Source organism: Vespula vulgaris, chromosome 11 (genome assembly GCF_905475345.1).
Source record: "Vespula vulgaris chromosome 11, iyVesVulg1.1, whole genome shotgun sequence".
Classification (NCBI taxonomy): Eukaryota; Metazoa; Arthropoda; class Insecta; order Hymenoptera; family Vespidae; genus Vespula; species Vespula vulgaris.
In genome coordinates this window covers 7633196-7653742 of record NC_066596.1, presented here as the reverse complement: position 1 = coordinate 7653742, position 20547 = coordinate 7633196, and the positions used below count along the sequence as shown (strand labels likewise).

The window sequence follows — 20547 nt, the reverse complement described above, 5'->3', positions numbered from 1 at the left end:
CAGACGCAACCCAGACGCAACCCAGACGCAACCCAGACGCAACCCAGACGCAACCCAGACGCAACCCAGACGCAACCCAGACGCAACCCAGACGCAACCCAGACGCAACCCAGACGCAACCCAGACGCAACCCAGACGCAACCCAGACGCAACCCAGACGCAACCCAGACGCAACCCAGACGCAACCCAGACGCAACCCAGACGCAACCCAGACGCAACCCAGACGCAACCCAGACGCAACCCAGACGCAACCCAGACGCAACCCAGACGCAACCCAGACGCAACCCAGACGCAACCCAGACGCAACCCAGACGCAACCCAGACGCAACCCAGACGCAACCCAGACGCAACCCAGACGCAACCCAGACGCAACCCAGACGCAACCCAGACGCAACCCAGACGCAACCCAGACGCAACCCAGACGCAACCCAGACGCAACCCAGACGCAACCCAGACGCAACCCAGACGCAACCCAGACGCAACCCAGACGCAACCCAGACGCAACCCAGACGCAACCCAGACGCAACCCAGACGCAACCCAGACGCAACCCAGACGCAACCCAGACGCAACCCAGACGCAACCCAGACGCAACCCAGACGCAACCCAGACGCAACCCAGACGCAACCCAGACGCAACCCAGACGCAACCCAGACGCAACCCAGACGCAACCCAGACGCAACCCAGACGCAACCCAGACGCAACCCAGACGCAACCCAGACGCAACCCAGACGCAACCCAGACGCAACCCAGACGCAACCCAGACGCAACCCAGACGCAACCCAGACGCAACCCAGACGCAACCCAGACGCAACCCAGACGCAACCCAGACGCAACCCAGACGCAACCCAGACGCAACCCAGACGCAACCCAGACGCAACCCAGACGCAACCCAGACGCAACCCAGACGCAACCCAGACGCAACCCAGACGCAACCCAGACGCAACCCAGACGCAACCCAGACGCAACCCAGACGCAACCCAGACGCAACCCAGACGCAACCCAGACGCAACCCAGACGCAACCCAGACGCAACCCAGACGCAACCCAGACGCAACCCAGACGCAACCCAGACGCAACCCAGACGCAACCCAGACGCAACCCAGACGCAACCCAGACGCAACCCAGACGCAACCCAGACGCAACCCAGACGCAACCCAGACGCAACCCAGACGCAACCCAGACGCAACCCAGACGCAACCCAGACGCAACCCAGACGCAACCCAGACGCAACCCAGACGCAACCCAGACGCAACCCAGACGCAACCCAGACGCAACCCAGACGCAACCCAGACGCAACCCAGACGCAACCCAGACGCAACCCAGACGCAACCCAGACGCAACCCAGACGCAACCCAGACGCAACCCAGACGCAACCCAGACGCAACCCAGACGCAACCCAGACGCAACCCAGACGCAACCCAGACGCAACCCAGACGCAACCCAGACGCAACCCAGACGCAACCCAGACGCAACCCAGACGCAACCCAGACGCAACCCAGACGCAACCCAGACGCAACCCAGACGCAACCCAGACGCAACCCAGACGCAACCCAGACGCAACCCAGACGACGCAACCCAGACGCAACCCAGACGCAACCCAGACGCAACCCAGACGCAACCCAGACGCAACCCAGACGCAACCCAGACGCAACCCAGACGCAACCCAGACGCAACCCAGACGCAACCCAGACGCAACCCAGACGCAACCCAGACGCAACCCAGACGCAACCCAGACGCAACCCAGACGCAACCCAGACGCAACCCAGACGCAACCCAGACGCAACCCAGACGCAACCCAGACGCAACCCAGACGCAACCCAGACGCAACCCAGACGCAACCCAGACGCAACCCAGACGCAACCCAGACGCAACCCAGACGCAACCCAGACGCAACCCAGACGCAACCCAGACGCAACCCAGACGCAACCCAGACGCAACCCAGACGCAACCCAGACGCAACCCAGACGCAACCCAGACGCAACCCAGACGCAACCCAGACGCAACCCAGACGCAACCCAGACGCAACCCAGACGCAACCCAGACGCAACCCAGACGCAACCCAGACGCAACCCAGACGCAACCCAGACGCAACCCAGACGCAACCCAGACGCAACCCAGACGCAACCCAGACGCAACCCAGACGCAACCCAGACGCAACCCAGACGCAACCCAGACGCAACCCAGACGCAACCCAGACGCAACCCAGACGCAACCCAGACGCAACCCAGACGCAACCCAGACGCAACCCAGACGCAACCCAGACGCAACCCAGACGCAACCCAGACGCAACCCAGACGCAACCCAGACGCAACCCAGACGCAACCCAGACGCAACCCAGACGCAACCCAGACGCAACCCAGACGAAACCCAGACGCAACCCAGACGCAACCCAGACGCAACCCAGACGCAACCCAGACGCAACCCAGACGCAACCCAGACGCAACCCAGACGCAACCCAGACGCAACCCAGACGCAACCCAGACGCAACCCAGACGCAACCCAGACGCAACCCAGACGCAACCCAGACGCAACCCAGACGCAACCCAGACGCAACCCAGACGCAACCCAGACGCAACCCAGACGCAACCCAGACGCAACCCAGACGCAACCCAGACGCAACCCAGACGCAACCCAGACGCAACCCAGACGCAACCCAGACGCAACCCAGACGCAACCCAGACGCAACCCAGACGCAACCCAGACGCAACCCAGACGCAACCCAGACGCAACCCAGACGCAACCCAGACGCAACCCAGACGCAACCCAGACGCAACCCAGACGCAACCCAGACGCAACCCAGACGCAACCCAGACGCAACCCAGACGCAACCCAGACGCAACCCAGACGCAACCCAGACGCAACCCAGACGCAACCCAGACGCAACCCAGACGCAACCCAGACGCAACCCAGACGCAACCCAGACGCAACCCAGACGCAACCCAGACGCAACCCAGACGCAACCCAGACGCAACCCAGACGCAACCCAGACGCAACCCAGACGCAACCCAGACGCAACCCAGACGCAACCCAGACGCAACCCAGACGCAACCCAGACGCAACCCAGACGCAACCCAGACGCAACCCAGACGCAACCCAGACGCAACCCAGACGCAACCCAGACGCAACCCAGACGCAACCCAGACGCAACCCAGACGCAACCCAGACGCAACCCAGACGCAACCCAGACGCAACCCAGACGCAACCCAGACGCAACCCAGACGCAACCCAGACGCAACCCAGACGCAACCCAGACGCAACCCAGACGCAACCCAGACGCAACCCAGACGCAACCCAGACGCAACCCAGACGCAACCCAGACGCAACCCAGACGCAACCCAGACGCAACCCAGACGCAACCCAGACGCAACCCAGACGCAACCCAGACGCAACCCAGACGCAACCCAGACGCAACCCAGACGCAACCCAGACGCAACCCAGACGCAACCCAGACGCAACCCAGACGCAACCCAGACGCAACCCAGACGCAACCCAGACGCAACCCAGACGCAACCCAGACGCAACCCAGACGCAACCCAGACGCAACCCAGACGCAACCCAGACGCAACCCAGACGCAACCCAGACGCAACCCAGACGCAACCCAGACGCAACCCAGACGCAACCCAGACGCAACCCAGACGCAACCCAGACGCAACCCAGACGCAACCCAGACGCAACCCAGACGCAACCCAGACGCAACCCAGACGCAACCCAGACGCAACCCAGACGCAACCCAGACGCAACCCAGACGCAACCCAGACGCAACCCAGACGCAACCCAGACGCAACCCAGACGCAACCCAGACGCAACCCAGACGCAACCCAGACGCAACCCAGACGCAACCCAGACGCAACCCAGACGCAACCCAGACGCAACCCAGACGCAACCCAGACGCAACCCAGACGCAACCCAGACGCAACCCAGACGCAACCCAGACGCAACCCAGACGCAACCCAGACGCAACCCAGACGCAACCCAGACGCAACCCAGACGCAACCCAGACGCAACCCAGACGCAACCCAGACGCAACCCAGACGCAACCCAGACGCAACCCAGACGCAACCCAGACGCAACCCAGACGCAACCCAGACGCAACCCAGACGCAACCCAGACGCAACCCAGACGCAACCCAGACGCAACCCAGACGCAACCCAGACGCAACCCAGACGCAACCCAGACGCAACCCAGACGCAACCCAGACGCAACCCAGACGCAACCCAGACGCAACCCAGACGCAACCCAGACGCAACCCAGACGCAACCCAGACGCAACCCAGACGCAACCCGGACGCAACCCAGACGCAACCCAGACGCAACCCAGACGCAACCCAGACGCAACCCAGACGCAACCCAGACGCAACCCAGACGCAACCCAGACGCAACCCAGACGCAACCCAGACGCAACCCAGACGCAACCCAGACGCAACCCAGACGCAACCCAGACGCAACCCAGACGCAACCCAGACGCAACCCAGACGCAACCCAGACGCAACCCAGACGCAACCCAGACGCAACCCAGACGCAACCCAGACGCAACCCAGACGCAACCCAGACGCAACCCAGACGCAACCCAGACGCAACCCAGACGCAACCCAGACGCAACCCAGACGCAACCCAGACGCAACCCAGACGCAACCCAGACGCAACCCAGACGCAACCCAGACGCAACCCAGACGCAACCCAGACGCAACCCAGACGCAACCCAGACGCAACCCAGACGCAACCCAGACGCAACCCAGACGCAACCCAGACGCAACCCAGACGCAACCCAGACGCAACCCAGACGCAACCCAGACGCAACCCAGACGCAACCCAGACGCAACCCAGACGCAACCCAGACGCAACCCAGACGCAACCCAGACGCAACCCAGACGCAACCCAGACGCAACCCAGACGCAACCCAGACGCAACCCAGACGCAACCCAGACGCAACCCAGACGCAACCCAGACGCAACCCAGACGCAACCCAGACGCAACCCAGACGCAACCCAGACGCAACCCAGACGCAACCCAGACGCAACCCAGACGCAACCCAGACGCAACCCAGACGCAACCCAGACGCAACCCAGACGCAACCCAGACGCAACCCAGACGCAACCCAGACGCAACCCAGACGCAACCCAGACGCAACCCAGACGCAACCCAGACGCAACCCAGACGCAACCCAGACGCAACCCAGACGCAACCCAGACGCAACCCAGACGCAACCCAGACGCAACCCAGACGCAACCCAGACGCAACCCAGACGCAACCCAGACGCAACCCAGACGCAACCCAGACGCAACCCAGACGCAACCCAGACGCAACCCAGACGCAACCCAGACGCAACCCAGACGCAACCCAGACGCAACCCAGACGCAACCCAGACGCAACCCAGACGCAACCCAGACGCAACCCAGACGCAACCCAGACGCAACCCAGACGCAACCCAGACGCAACCCAGACGCAACCCAGACGCAACCCAGACGCAACCCAGACGCAACCCAGACGCAACCCAGACGCAACCCAGACGCAACCCAGACGCAACCCAGACGCAACCCAGACGCAACCCAGACGCAACCCAGACGCAACCCAGACGCAACCCAGACGCAACCCAGACGCAACCCAGACGCAACCCAGACGCAACCCAGACGCAACCCAGACGCAACCCAGACGCAACCCAGACGCAACCCAGACGCAACCCAGACGCAACCCAGACGCAACCCAGACGCAACCCAGACGCAACCCAGACGCAACCCAGACGCAACCCAGACGCAACCCAGACGCAACCCAGACGCAACCCAGACGCAACCCAGACGCAACCCAGACGCAACCCAGACGCAACCCAGACGCAACCCAGACGCAACCCAGACGCAACCCAGACGCAACCCAGACGCAACCCAGACGCAACCCAGACGCAACCCAGACGCAACCCAGACGCAACCCAGACGCAACCCAGACGCAACCCAGACGCAACCCAGACGCAACCCAGACGCAACCCAGACGCAACCCAGACGCAACCCAGACGCAACCCAGACGCAACCCAGACGCAACCCAGACGCAACCCAGACGCAACCCAGACGCAACCCAGACGCAACCCAGACGCAACCCAGACGCAACCCAGACGCAACCCAGACGCAACCCAGACGCAACCCAGACGCAACCCAGACGCAACCCAGACGCAACCCAGACGCAACCCAGACGCAACCCAGACGCAACCCAGACGCAACCCAGACGCAACCCAGACGCAACCCAGACGCAACCCAGACGCAACCCAGACGCAACCCAGACGCAACCCAGACGCAACCCAGACGCAACCCAGACGCAACCCAGACGCAACCCAGACGCAACCCAGACGCAACCCAGACGCAACCCAGACGCAACCCAGACGCAACCCAGACGCAACCCAGACGCAACCCAGACGCAACCCAGACGCAACCCAGACGCAACCCAGACGCAACCCAGACGCAACCCAGACGCAACCCAGACGCAACCCAGACGCAACCCAGACGCAACCCAGACGCAACCCAGACGCAACCCAGACGCAACCCAGACGCAACCCAGACGCAACCCAGACGCAACCCAGACGCAACCCAGACGCAACCCAGACGCAACCCAGACGCAACCCAGACGCAACCCAGACGCAACCCAGACGCAACCCAGACGCAACCCAGACGCAACCCAGACGCAACCCAGACGCAACCCAGACGCAACCCAGACGCAACCCAGACGCAACCCAGACGCAACCCAGACGCAACCCAGACGCAACCCAGACGCAACCCAGACGCAACCCAGACGCAACCCAGACGCAACCCAGACGCAACCCAGACGCAACCCAGACGCAACCCAGACGCAACCCAGACGCAACCCAGACGCAACCCAGACGCAACCCAGACGCAACCCAGACGCAACCCAGACGCAACCCAGACGCAACCCAGACGCAACCCAGACGCAACCCAGACGCAACCCAGACGCAACCCAGACGCAACCCAGACGCAACCCAGACGCAACCCAGACGCAACCCAGACGCAACCCAGACGCAACCCAGACGCAACCCAGACGCAACCCAGACGCAACCCAGACGCAACCCAGACGCAACCCAGACGCAACCCAGACGCAACCTTCAGACACAACCTTCAGACGCAACCTCGGACACAACCTTCAAACGCAACCTTCAGACACAACCTTCAGACGCAACCTCGGACACAACCTTCGGACGCAACCTTCGGACACAACCTTCAGACGCAACCTCGGACACAACCTTCGGACGCAACCTTCAGACGCAACCTCGGACACAACCTTCGGACGCAACCTTCGGACACAACCTTCAGACGCAACCTCAGACCCAACCTTCAGACACTACCTTCAGACACAACCTGCAGACACAACCTCAGACCCAACCTTCGGACGCAACCTTCGGACACAACCTGCAGACGCAACCTCAGACCCAACCTTCAGACACTACCTTCAGACACAACCTGCAGACACAACCTCAGACCCAACCTTCAAACACAACCTTCAGACACAACCTCAGACTCAACCTCAGACACAACCTTCAGACAATACTTTTTCTACAACTTTTACAGAATTTTCTCATAAGTTGTACGCACCTTTTACGTAAGTCTCACACAACTTTTACACACATTTTGGACATCTCACACAACTTTTGCACAACTCTCATACAGATCTTATACGTCTCTTTTACAATCTTTCCACAGCTTATGCCGCATAATTTAACATGAAACAGAAGGAAGTCTGATAGAATACTGAACGCAAATCAGACGTACTGCAGGCGGAATGTCATTGAAGCTCAGTCGTGTCTCTTATTCAATAAAGACGCTAGCTTGATGTAACCGTTTTCTTTTTAGACGATTATTCAAAGGCGTCGTATAAATGATCAATCACAAACATTCAAATTCTGATGTCTACTTATAGTTTCCCCTCTGTTTAATATTATATAATAAAATCAGACAAATATCATGCAATAAAATTAGACAAATAGTATATATTAAAATGAGACAAATATTATACAATAAAATCAGGCAAATAGTATACAATAAAATGAAACAAATATTATACAGTAAAATCAGTCTGAGACTGATTACACGGAAATTACGGAGGCCTGCTATCTGTTTTAGAAAATGGCCGGTAGAGGCACTCTACGCTCTCATTCGTACGTACACACTTACGTTCACACCCATATGACGGTGCCCCTGGGATTATGCAAATATGTTGTTATTTATCGATTCTACGTAATATTTAGAAAAATAAGCTGGGCATTACAGATAAACAGGAAATTGGGCATGCTCGTTAGGAGTTATGAAAAACCAATCGATTACCTAAGAGAGAGGAACATAAGAAAAATAATTACTTCATATCACTGGATGGTTTTTATGCGATTACTGTGGAATTACGTCGAACCCCTGTAAACCACCATAATACGTACTAGAATTTTTACAAAATTTGTAAGGGTTACATAGAAACGAGCTTTATGGAAATGCTGGTGGTTACGCCGATTTTTCGATAATAACGCAAACGCCCCACGGACTATGCTAATTGCTGTTTATTAAATAACTACGTTAATATCTAGGATTAGTAAGTTGGTGGATGAAGATACCGTGGAAATTACACGGACATCTAGGAATTATGCAAAATCGACAAGCATTTTGACAAGCATTAGGTAGAAACAAATTTATTCGCTTATGCGGACACTATGACGTTACGCCTGACGCTCGGAGGCCACCTAAATACGTTCTAGGATTGACGACAAATCTATGAGGATATACAGAAATGCTGCACTTTATGAAGACGCTGGTCGTTACTTGATTCGTAGGAAATAACGAATATGCCCCTGGGATTATGCAACCATGTTGTCGTTTAAGTAACCTCTCTAGAATCTAGGGAAATAAGATGGGTACTACGGATAACCTAGAAATTACGTCGGTATATTAGTAATTATTGAAGACAGATATAACATAAGAATAAAAAATAAAGCACAAATACTTACTTCAAATCGCCAGTCGGATAAGCCAAAATCTGTAAGGGTTACCCAGAAACGATGAGCTTTATAAAGATGCTGGTAGTTCGTATAGTCTACGTAAATAATGCAACCGCCTCAGGGACTATTCAAAAAATGCTATCGACTAAATAACCTCGTTAATATCTAGAATTAATAAGCTGATCGTTACAGATATCCTGGAAATTACACGGTCATCTAGGAGTTAGGAAAAATCGACATCCATTACGGAAAAACAATATACTTGAGCGAAATCACGAGATGGTTATGCGGAAAAAAATGAGATTACGGAGAAAGCTCGGAGGCCAAAAATGTCGTTTAAGTAACCTCGCTAGTATCTAAGAAAATAACCTGGGTATTGCTGATAAACCTAGGAACTACGTCGGTACGTTAGGAATTATTGAAAAACCGAGGGATTACCTAAAAAGAAAACGGACAAATACTTCTAATCACCGGATGGTAAAGCGAAGACAGTGGGGTTATGTCCCACGCTGTAGATTGCGTACTTAGATTTTTGTAAAATCTGTAAGTTACGCAGAAATGCCGGACTTTATGAAAATGCTAGTAGTTACGCAAATTCGTCGGATATAACGAGTGCCCCGCGGATTATGCAAAAAAAAATGCAGTCGATTAAATAACCTCGGTAATATCTTCGATTAATAAGCCGACAGTTGTAAATACACGGGAACTACACGGTCATCTACGAGTATCGAAAACCGACAGGAATTTACACAAGTATTACGTACAAAGGCAAGTACTTACGCGAAATCACAGGGTGGTAATGCGGAAACAATCGGATTACGCCGCATTCTCGGAGGCCACTTAAATACGCCCTATTACCGACGCCAAATCTACAAGGATTACACAGAAACGCTGCATTTCCTGAAAACCCTAGTATTTACGCAGATTCGTCGGAAATAACGCGTGCCCCACAGATTATGAAAAAAAAAAAAAAAAAAAAAAGAAAAAATGCTGTCATTTCAGTAACCTAGCTAGTATCTACGAAAATAAGCTGCTTAGAGTATTCTACGAATAACGCAGCTGTTAAGAATGTCAAAAAGAAAAACCCCCGACAAGCATTATGAAAAAAGAAAAATTAGAAGTACTTTCGACAAATCTCGGGATCGTTATGTAAAAATACGTTACGCTACGTTACGCTAGGGCTTTCAAATCGTGCAAAGGTTTCGCAAAATCGTTTGGCGTTGTAAAGAAGTTAGACATTGCAACGATTCATCGGAAGGAGTACCCCTGGGACTATGCAAATTTTCTGTTGGGTAAGTAACCCATCTAATATCATGGAAAATAAGCTAGGGTTCTAAATATCCTCCAAATTACAACATACGCGAATTACGCGACGAATAGAAATCACGTAAAAAAAAAAATACGGTCGATAACCAAGTGATAATGTGGAAACGTTAGAGTTAAGTAGACACGCTAAAATGAAGCTAAATACACCCCACGGTTTACACAGAGACGTTAGGCTATATAAAAACGCGGATTCTTCGGATAAAACGAAAATATCCCGAACTATGAAAAAAAAAAAAATGCCGGTTTAAATAACTTCGCTGGTATCTAGGAAAATGAGCTGCGGGTTGCAGATACTATGCAATTTACGCAACACGCGTAGAATTACGGAACAAACATAAAGGCATTAAGTGAGAAAAATACTTACTGCAAATCATTGGGTCGCGTCTGGATTACGCCGAAGTTAGACCACAGAAGTTCGGCTGAATACACGCCAAGGTTTACACAAAATCTGTAAGGATTATATAGATACGGTGGGCTTCATAAAAAAAAAAAAAAAAAAAAACTGATTACGAGCATTCGTTCAAAACGACGCAATGCCCTTAACATTATGCAAAAAAAAAATACCATCGCTTCAGTAATCTCGATAGTATGTAGGTAAATAAATAACTCCGAGGTTGCAGATAACCTGAAAAAGACAAAACTCTGGGTGTCCACGTTGGACGTTGCGAAAAATCGACAGGACTTACGTGTAAAAAAAACCATACCTTGCCAAATGGATACTTACACCAAACCACGTAGTGGGCGAAATCGCTGGGTTGCGTCTGGCAGAGCCAGAGAATTTACCTAAATAAGGGTTAGGGGTTTACGCAATATTTCTAAGGGTTACGCCAATCTGTTCGGAATTACGCAACACGCTTAATTACGCACGAATGGATTCACGGTAGTTGAAACGCTCTACCATGCCCTAAAATTTCCGGTACACGCGTTGGACCGCGTTGAACCGCGCTAAACCTAGATCATTTTTATTTTTTGTCGTTTTACAATCATTTAAGCAATGTACGCTACATATGTACGCTCGGTAGTATCAAACTAATATTTACAAAATACAACCCCGCCGCTCAAGTTTTATACCGCACGTAGTACGTAGAAAATAATTTTAATCGAACGTTTCGCAGAACAGAAATCTGCTTACATACTGCCTTCTATTTAAGCTTCTTTTTTTTCGACGCTTTCTTATTACAATGATAAAAATAATATTTTTTCTTTTTTAGTATATGAGCATTTCAATTATTCGCGAAGCTGGGGTCACGCGATATCCTAAGAATTGTCTAAAAAGATGTTTGTTGTTACGGATAAATACTGGACGACGATTTTCGATACGACCGACGGTGGTCTAAAATTCTCTTAACGCATCAAATTTATGTATGCTTTCTATCACTTTACAATTATTTAAAGAATCTATAATATACGATTGGTCGATATAAAATAAGATTTAAACAATAATACAACCGCTTAAACGTTGCACCGCACGTAATATCTTGTGAAGTATAAAACAATTTTATGTTAACATTCCGGAAAGAAAAAATCAACTGATGTACTACCTTCCAATTGAAGTTTCTTTTTTTCAACGCTCTATAAACTCCAACAATATTATAACAATGATTCTAACAAATTTGTTTCTGTCTTGTAATTTTTCGTAAAACATCGCAATTATGCGCAAGACTAAAGCAGAGGAATCGTTTGAAATGCTGGTGGTTACGCAAAACGCTGAGAATTGAACAGAATACGACGTTAGGGATTGCGCAGGTACGCTGAGGGTGTCGCAGAAACGCTCAGGGTGTCGCAGAAACGCTGAGGGTGTCGCAGAAACGCTGAGGGTGTCGCAGAAACGCTCAGGGTATCGCAGGATCGCTTAGGGTGTCACGCAGAAACGCTTAGGGGTGCGCAAAATCGCCGAGAATTACGTAGAACGTTGGAGCTTAAGCAGATTTAAAGAAGCAATACGCACGAAGGAGAGGCGAGTCTTCTTTCGGTTCGGTAAAATGAAGGAAGCGTTGTTTTCCTGCTGATTTTAACCCAATGGAAGATTCTTCAAGATTCCATCCTTCGTTATTGCTTCCATCGCATCTTCCTGGCTCCTTTCCTTTCCTTTCTCATCTTCATATTCATGATAGATCCTAGAGGAAGGAGGCTTTCCTATTTTAGGAAAATAATAAAAATGCAGTATTGAAACCTATAATAAAGTACATGGCGATAAAAAATACTAAAATATCATTAAACAATGCTAACCATGAGTCGCAATTTTACAAAGACCATTTCCAACTAGAGCGTTGAATTGTTCTTTTATCCGTATCCAAACAGTAGAACGAAATTGCAACATAGGCTTCCTAAAAGAAAAAAAAAAAAAAAATTAACAAAGTTAATAAAAATAGTGTTATAATAAAAATATCAAAATGTTAAGTATTCCTCATCAGGCAAGAGAATAAAGAACCATGTTGCTCTAACGAGCGTGATACTTGGGAACTGCTATCCGGGAATCCACGACCCAATTAACACATATATTTCGATTTAAGCAGTGTTCGTTCTGTCGTATACTATCGACGAAAAGCCTATCGTTTCTATTTCGCAGCGATATTTCAAGAGAGACCATATGATTCGTTGAAATAGTGTTATTTAAGACGCGTTCGCTTACATAGATTTTTTCATCGATTAAAGGAATGAAGTTACGATAACGTTATCCAACTTGAATAAACTTTGAATTATCAGCTACTCGATGTATATTAAATGAAAAATGTAATCGGAAGAAAAATATACTCCGATGTAAAAGTATCGTTAACAGAACACTGTTTAATCGAAGAATGAATGTGTAAACAGATGTCAATTCTGTTCGACTGTAACTAAATTCACCATGCTTATTTCAAGGAACACGGGCCACGATGCATTGTTAACAATAACGGACGAAATCGCAATGCCTATACCCTGAAAAAATAAATGTAGAATTAGCTAAACGTTATCGTAAAGGGTAACGTGAAAATAAATAATAATATATGTCAACTATTGCTTATCAGTTGTCGTCCTGTGTCCAATACCATTGCTTATCATAGATAAGTAAAACTGATGACGAAAATTTTGAACTTCATACTTCTTTCTTTCTATCATCGAAAATAATGATTCCTTAGCTGGTTGTTAGATCAAGGAACGCTTCCTTCCACGATTTAAGTAGCGTTCGTACTGTCAAGATGTCAATTCTGTTTGAATGTAACTAAATTCATCTTGCTTATTTTTAAGAAAATTAGCCACGATGTAATGTCAACAATAACGAAAGAAATCACGTCTACATCCTGAAAAAGTAAATATAGAATTAAGTAAACGTTCTAATAAATATTATACTAAATATTATAGTGACAATAAATAACTATTTTTTTCAACTAACGCTTACCAGTCGTTGTTGTGTGTCGAACACCATTTACTATCGTAAATAAGTAAAATTGATGACGAAAATCTGGACGTCCTACCTCTTCCATTCTATAATTGAAAGTAACGATGACTTAGATGGTTATGTTACGTTAAGGAACGTAGTAAAATATGTTATATTTCGTAATTGAGCGTGATCGATGTTAATAAATTTACCAGCGAAAATTGTTTTCGATATTCTAGCGGTATATAAAATAGGAGTGTACGTTAAATAAAATATTCTAATTACCTGCAATCAACGAGAGAAAAAAGCTTGGTCGTAACACGTGCCAATAATTATTCAAAATGATGGATTCTGAGGCAGCAAGGGGGCTGTGGACCGCCGCGCTTGCGCATTACGTCACCTTTGCAATGGCTTCCCCACGTGCTTGTAACATTTCGATCTATTTGTACGAAAATATCGGAATATTAAAAATATGATATAAATTTTTCAATTTAATATCTCTCAAAATAAAGCTCCTAGGCGTGAAAACTATATTTTTAAGGAAAATGTACATAAGCCTGCATGCAATTACATATTTCTCCTAGATCATTTCTATATAATATCTTGTAGAATTTCTTCTAAGATCATATCTAAGTAGAGCGCAGGTCTGCACTATTAATGGTCGAAAAAAAGAAAAAAAAAGAATGAAATCAAGAAGATCGGTTTTCTGAGAAACCCACAATAAAATAAACTGAAGAATACAAAACGAAATACAGCTGCAGTAAAAGTATGAATAATTCAAAAATATCTTATGGCTAAAGAACTGTCAACCGCATTACAGCAATCAGGAAACGATCCGTCGAATGATACATCCACTCCGTGATTTAAGCAGTATTCGTTCTGTCATGTACTATCGACGAAAAGTCTACAATTTTTATTTCGCAGTGATATTCCAAGACGGACGAGACGACTCGTTAAAATAATGTAGATTAAGCGCGTTCGCGTACATAGATTTTCCCATCGATCGTCCTCGACGTGAGATCAATTAACGACATCTGAAGCAGGTCTAAAAAATAAGGAGGAGAGTAGAATGTCCTCGGTTATTTTATAATGCTGGACGAGGGCAGAGCAACCAGCGTAAATGCACAGAATATGGTACGAGACAAATCTCGACCATAAACAAGTGCTCGATAAAAAGTGGGTTGCGTCTAGAAAGATTCAACTGCGCGGTGACGACCGTGCACAACTCCTCCCTATCCTGATGATGTCGATTATTAATCACATGACGACGATGAAGGTTGAAAGAATCCATGTAAAATCCACTAATGTAAAATTAAAGAAATAATGTTACATCAACGTTAATCAATTTGAATGAATTCCGAATTATCAACTATTCCACGTATATAAAACGCACTTCCCAAAAAATGTACAATCGAACAAAAAATATACTCTGACGGCAAATTACTAAAAGAAGTTTCGCTGAAAGAACACTGCTTAATCGAAGAATGAATGTATAAACTGTTGAACTCTAGCCAAATCCATCTTGCTTTTTTCTAGGAACATGGGCCACACTGTGTTGTTAACGCTGACGAACAAATTTACAGAATCTACGTCCTGAAAAGGTAAATATAGAATTAACTAAACGTTCCCAAAAAGATTACAGTGACAATAGTAATATTTTTTAACTAATGCGCACCACTCGTCGTCCTGTATCGAATATCACTTCTTATTGTACGTAAGTAAAATTGATAATCCGGACATCGTACCTCTTCCATTCTATAATCGAAAAAACGATGGCTTAGATGATTATGTTAGGTTAAGGAACGCAGTAGAATAAGTCATATTTCACAATTGAGCGTGATCGTTATTAATAAATTCACTCGCGGAAATCGCATTTTTGGTATTCATCGCTGTATAAAATCTGAGTGAACGTTAGATAAAATATTCTAATTAACTAATAATTCTAATTAACGAGAGGGCGAACCTCGAGTGCAACGCTTGGCACGAAACAATTTAGAATGGCGGATTAAGCGGCAGGAAGGAAGCTACGGACCGTCGCGCGTACGCATTACGTCATCATTCCAATGGCTTCCCCGCGCGTTTGTTGTTTCGATCTATTTGTATGAGAATATCGAAACGTTAAAAATATGATATACGAACTTAAAAACTATCTAAACGGATATCTTGTTACACCAAACTGTAAAAATTATTCGTTTCAATTTGACGCCTGTATAACTAAACGTTCATGTAGAGACTATTGCGACGATAAAAAATAATCTTTTTCAACTAACGCTTACCAGTCGTCGTTGTGTGTCGTACACCATTTATTATTGTAAATAAGTAAAATTGATGAGGAAAATGCGAACGTCGTAGCTCTTCCGTTGTACGTTCGTAAATAACGATTGCTTATATGGTTATGTTAGGTTAAGGAACGCGGTACAATTTACGATTCGCAGTTGGGCGCGACCGATGTTAACAAATTTTATCGGAAACATCGCGTTTTCGGCATTCGATCGGTATATAAAATAATGGTGCACGTTAAATAAAATATTTTAATTACCTGCAATTAACGAGAGGACGAAGCTTGGTTGGGACACGTGCCACGAACTGATTCAGAATGGCGGATTAAGCGGCAACAAGGAAGCTGTATCGTCGCGCATGCGCGTTACGTCAGCTTTGCAATGGCTTCCCCACGTGCTTGTTGTTTCGATCTATTTGTATAGAAATATCAAAACGTTAAAAATATGATATACGAAGTTAAAAACTATCGAAACGGATATCTTGCTACATAAAATTATGAAAATTAATCGTTACGATTTGATAAAATGTTCGAGTAAGGATTACAGCGATAATAAGAACCTTTTTCGACTAATGCTTACCACTCGTCGTCGTGTGTCCAACACCATTTCTCATTGTAAATAAGTAAAATTGAAAACGAAAATCCAGACGTCGTATCTCTCCCATTCTATAATCAAAAGTAACGATGGCTTGTATGGTTGTTAGGTTAAGGAACGCGGTAGAATAAGTTATATTTCGTAGTCGAGCGTGATCGATGTTAATAAATTTACCCGCGGATATCGCTTTTTCGACGTTCGATCGGTATGTAAAATAATGGTACACGTCAAATAAACTATTCTAATTAACTGCAATTAACGAACGAACGAAGCTCGGTTGCGACGCGTGCCACGAAACGATTTGGAATGGCGGATTAGGCGGCAGGAGGAAGCTATGGACCGTCGCGCGTACGCCTTACGTCATCTTTTCAATGGCTTCCCCACGTGCTTGTTGTTTCGATCTATTTGAATGAAAATATCGCAACATTAAAAATATGATATACGAAGTTAAAAACTATCTAAACGGATATCTTGCTGCATCAAACTGTGAAAATTAATCATTTCGATTTGATATCTGTAGAAATAAAGTTCGTAAACGTGAAAATATATTTGTAAGGAAAATGTTCGTGCGCCCGCGTACGATTATTTTTCATATAAATGTATATTATTTCCGATGTTAGTACGAGGAAAGTATTGATTTTGAAGTTTCTGCTTTTAGAAAGAGGGAATAACCATCCGATTCGTTCAAAGGTCCGTTTTTGTTGACAGTCCATCGCTCGTTGTTTTATGTTGGTTTACGCCAACGATAAATACAGATATAATTTTTTAACGATTTTGACGAACGAAATCGCTTCAAAGATGAATATTCGAGTGAGAATACGATTCTTCCGAACTTTCGAATACGCGCTTCGTTTTGTTTGAAAAAATCGTGTCAATAAATGATGTTTTTTCGACGATAATTCATCCATAAAAATAAAGGATAAGGTTAATTTTAAAACATTTAAATGATCCTTATTGCAAAGTATCGTTGCTTACGCACACGTAAATTTGTCTCTTTTTAGATATATAGAATCTTAATAGAAAGAGAAAGATAACATCAGTATATAGACAATAGCTTATTGTTTCCAGCAAGCAACGAAAGAAAAACCAGTCGAGAATAATGTATTGTTATTACTACGTGTATATACTGTGTATATATACGTCGTATAATTCGGAGAATTTGGGAAGCTTGTAAGGAAAAATATTTGTAAATAATCAAAGGACGATCAGAGAGATCGACTTTCCCCCATTCGTTGTCCTTACTAACACGTTGTTAATACGCAGTATTCGTTCCTCTAAGCAGCTATCTAGACGTGTTTTATCTAGACAACGAGTGATTCTAACAACGCTTGCATCGTGTAAGTATTATATTTCTTAAGTATTTCTCGTAATTTAATTTACATTGATAATCAAATTGGCACTGGATATAACTTCACTCAAAATGATAAAAGCTATGCTAGTAATGAAACTCAAGTTGCAAGACATTCGTAATTTAGTAGACTGTCACATAGGCGCGTACATCATCTATGCAATGAAATTGAAAGAGAAAGATGGAAACATGATATAATTGTTGAATTTCTTATCGATCTTTAATGTATAGATTATAAATAAAAATAAAAAAGCTTTTATAATAAACATTTATTTAAAAGATACTAAATGTGCTCTATATTTAAATTTTATAAAAAAGTAAACAGTTTATACACTTAATTGTAATTGTGTATTCGATAAAAACTAAAGATTAAAATATAATTAGTTTATGATATTCGTGATCGTTTACCGCGCATATAAATTTCTAATGATATCCATTTGACAAGAGGAGAGTACGTAGTTCTAGGATGCAATTTATACGATTATGTAAAACTTAACCTCTTCGATTTTCAATAAATATTTATCAATGAATGAAATAAAAGTCTTATGCACCAATCTTCCTTACTCCGATAATGTCGATTACTAATCACACGTCAACAATAAATGTTGGAAGAATCGACATTAAATTCATTAATGCAAAATTAAAGAAATAAAGTTACGAGAATACTATGAAGGTAGAATGAATTCAGAATCCTCAGCTGTTCGATATATGTACAACACATTCAGTAAAAAATACATAAGTGAAAGAAAAGGACTAAAGAAAATTTCAATAAAAGAATACTGCTGAATCGAAGAATGAGAACGTACTAACTTAAAGAGAAGACGTCAATTCTGTTAACTGTAACCAAATCCATCTTTCATATTTCTAAGTACATATGCCACACCATACTGTTAACGATAACGAACGAAATCAGTACGCATACGTCCTGAAAAGATAAACATAGAATTAACCAAACACTTTCATAAAAAATAGTACTAATACATAACAATATTTGTCAACTATTACTCACCAGTCATCATCGTGTCTCGAATACCATTTCTTATTCATATCTTAGACAAGTAAAACCGATGACTAAACTCTGGACGTCGTACCTCTTCCATTCTATAATCGAAAATAAGGATTGCTTATATGATTATGTTAGGTTAAGGAATGCAGTAAAATAAGTTACATTTTGCAGTTAAGCGTGATCGATGTTAATTTATTCAATCACGAAAATCGCATTTTTGGCAATCTATTGGTATATAAAATAAGCGTGTATATTAGATAAAATATTCTAATTACCTGCAATTAACGAGAGGATGAAATAACTAAGAATGGCGGATTCAGCGGCAACAAGAAAACTAGGTTGACCACCGCGCTGGCATATTGCATCATCTGTGCAATGGCTTCCCACGTGCTTGTAAAGTTTCGATTTGTATGAAAATATCGAAACATTAAGGATATGACATACGAACTTAGAAATTGTTTAAACGGATACCTTGCTATTCCCAATTGTGAAAATTAATCATTTCGATTTGATATCTGTAGAAATAAAGCTCGTAAGCGTGAAAATATATTTGTAAGGAAAATGTTCACGTGCCTGCATACTATTGTTTTCCATATAAATATCTTTTATTTTCGATGTTATTATGACGAAAATATTAATTTTGAGATTTTTGCTTTTAGAAACGGAGTGTAACCATCCAATTCATTCAAAAGTCCGTTTTTGTTGATAGTACACGTAGACAAAAATCGCAAGATCGAATTTATAAATTATTGGAATTTTAAGTTAAGGTTATTTTAATAAAACACTCGACAGCAAAAAAAGTGTTAATAAAAGAAAAAAAGTTCAAAAGAAGAACGATATTACATTTACACAAAATAAAGATAAATCCATGTAAAAAGAAATCGATATAAAAAGTAATAAAACGTGACGAGGTTATGAGAAGAGATGTATTAAAGAATATATATAAAAGATCTTATTAAAATGCGTGTAATAAATATCACGCGATTATATATACTATTGTTCAAAGATTAGATATACTCCATATACACCGTACAGTGTCTAAACGAATCTAAAATAATCGAAATTATAAATTATTTAAGGTTAAGGCTGTTCATCGCTCATTATTTTATGATTGTTTACGCCAACGATGAGCACAGGTATAATTTTTTAACGATTTTAACGAACGAGATCGTTTTAAAGATGAAGATTCGTGTGAGAATACGATTTTTTTCGAATTTTCGAATACACGTTTTATTTTCTTTGAAAAAATCGTGTCAAAAAAATGATGTTTTCCCGACGATAACTCATGCATAAAAATAAAGGATAAGGTTAATTTTAAAACATACAAATTGTCGTTATAGCAAAGTCTCTCGTTGCTTAACATATATACGTAAGTTTGTCTCTTTTTAAATACATACAACGAGGCTCTTAATAGAAAGAGAAAGATAACATTAGTATATAAATAATAGCTTAAAGATTCCTCTATCTATTGTTTCCGGCAGGCACAAAAAAAAAAATCGAGTTGAGCGTGATAAAATGTTATTACTGGTATATATATCTGCGTATATATACATCGTACTATTCTGAGAATTTGGAAAGTACTTGCCGGAAAAAGTATTTGTAAATAATTAAAGGACGATCGGAGAGATCAGCTTTGACATGATTTTTCACCCATTCGTCGTT

General features: G+C 45.2%; 1 long non-coding RNA gene across 8 annotated transcripts; it reads right to left on the bottom strand.

Annotated features, from left to right (window-relative positions):
* Nucleotides 1-8652: 8652 nt before the first annotated feature.
* LOC127067846 (uncharacterized) lies at nt 8653-19178 on the bottom strand. 8 transcript variants are annotated; one of them, XR_007782765.1, is made up of 10 exons: nt 16706-16846; nt 16517-16602; nt 16198-16348; nt 15334-15413; nt 13944-15251; nt 13680-13765; nt 12530-13581; nt 10665-12436; nt 8984-9190; nt 8653-8904 (listed from the first exon to the last, which is right to left on the bottom strand). It is a non-coding gene; the product is annotated as an uncharacterized LOC127067846 (long non-coding RNA). The 8 variants fall into 8 exon arrangements; XR_007782764.1 differs by having other exon boundaries at nt 12530-13219; nt 13296-13581; nt 16517-16822; XR_007782763.1 differs by having other exon boundaries at nt 16517-16822.
* Nucleotides 19179-20547: the final 1369 nt, after the last annotated feature.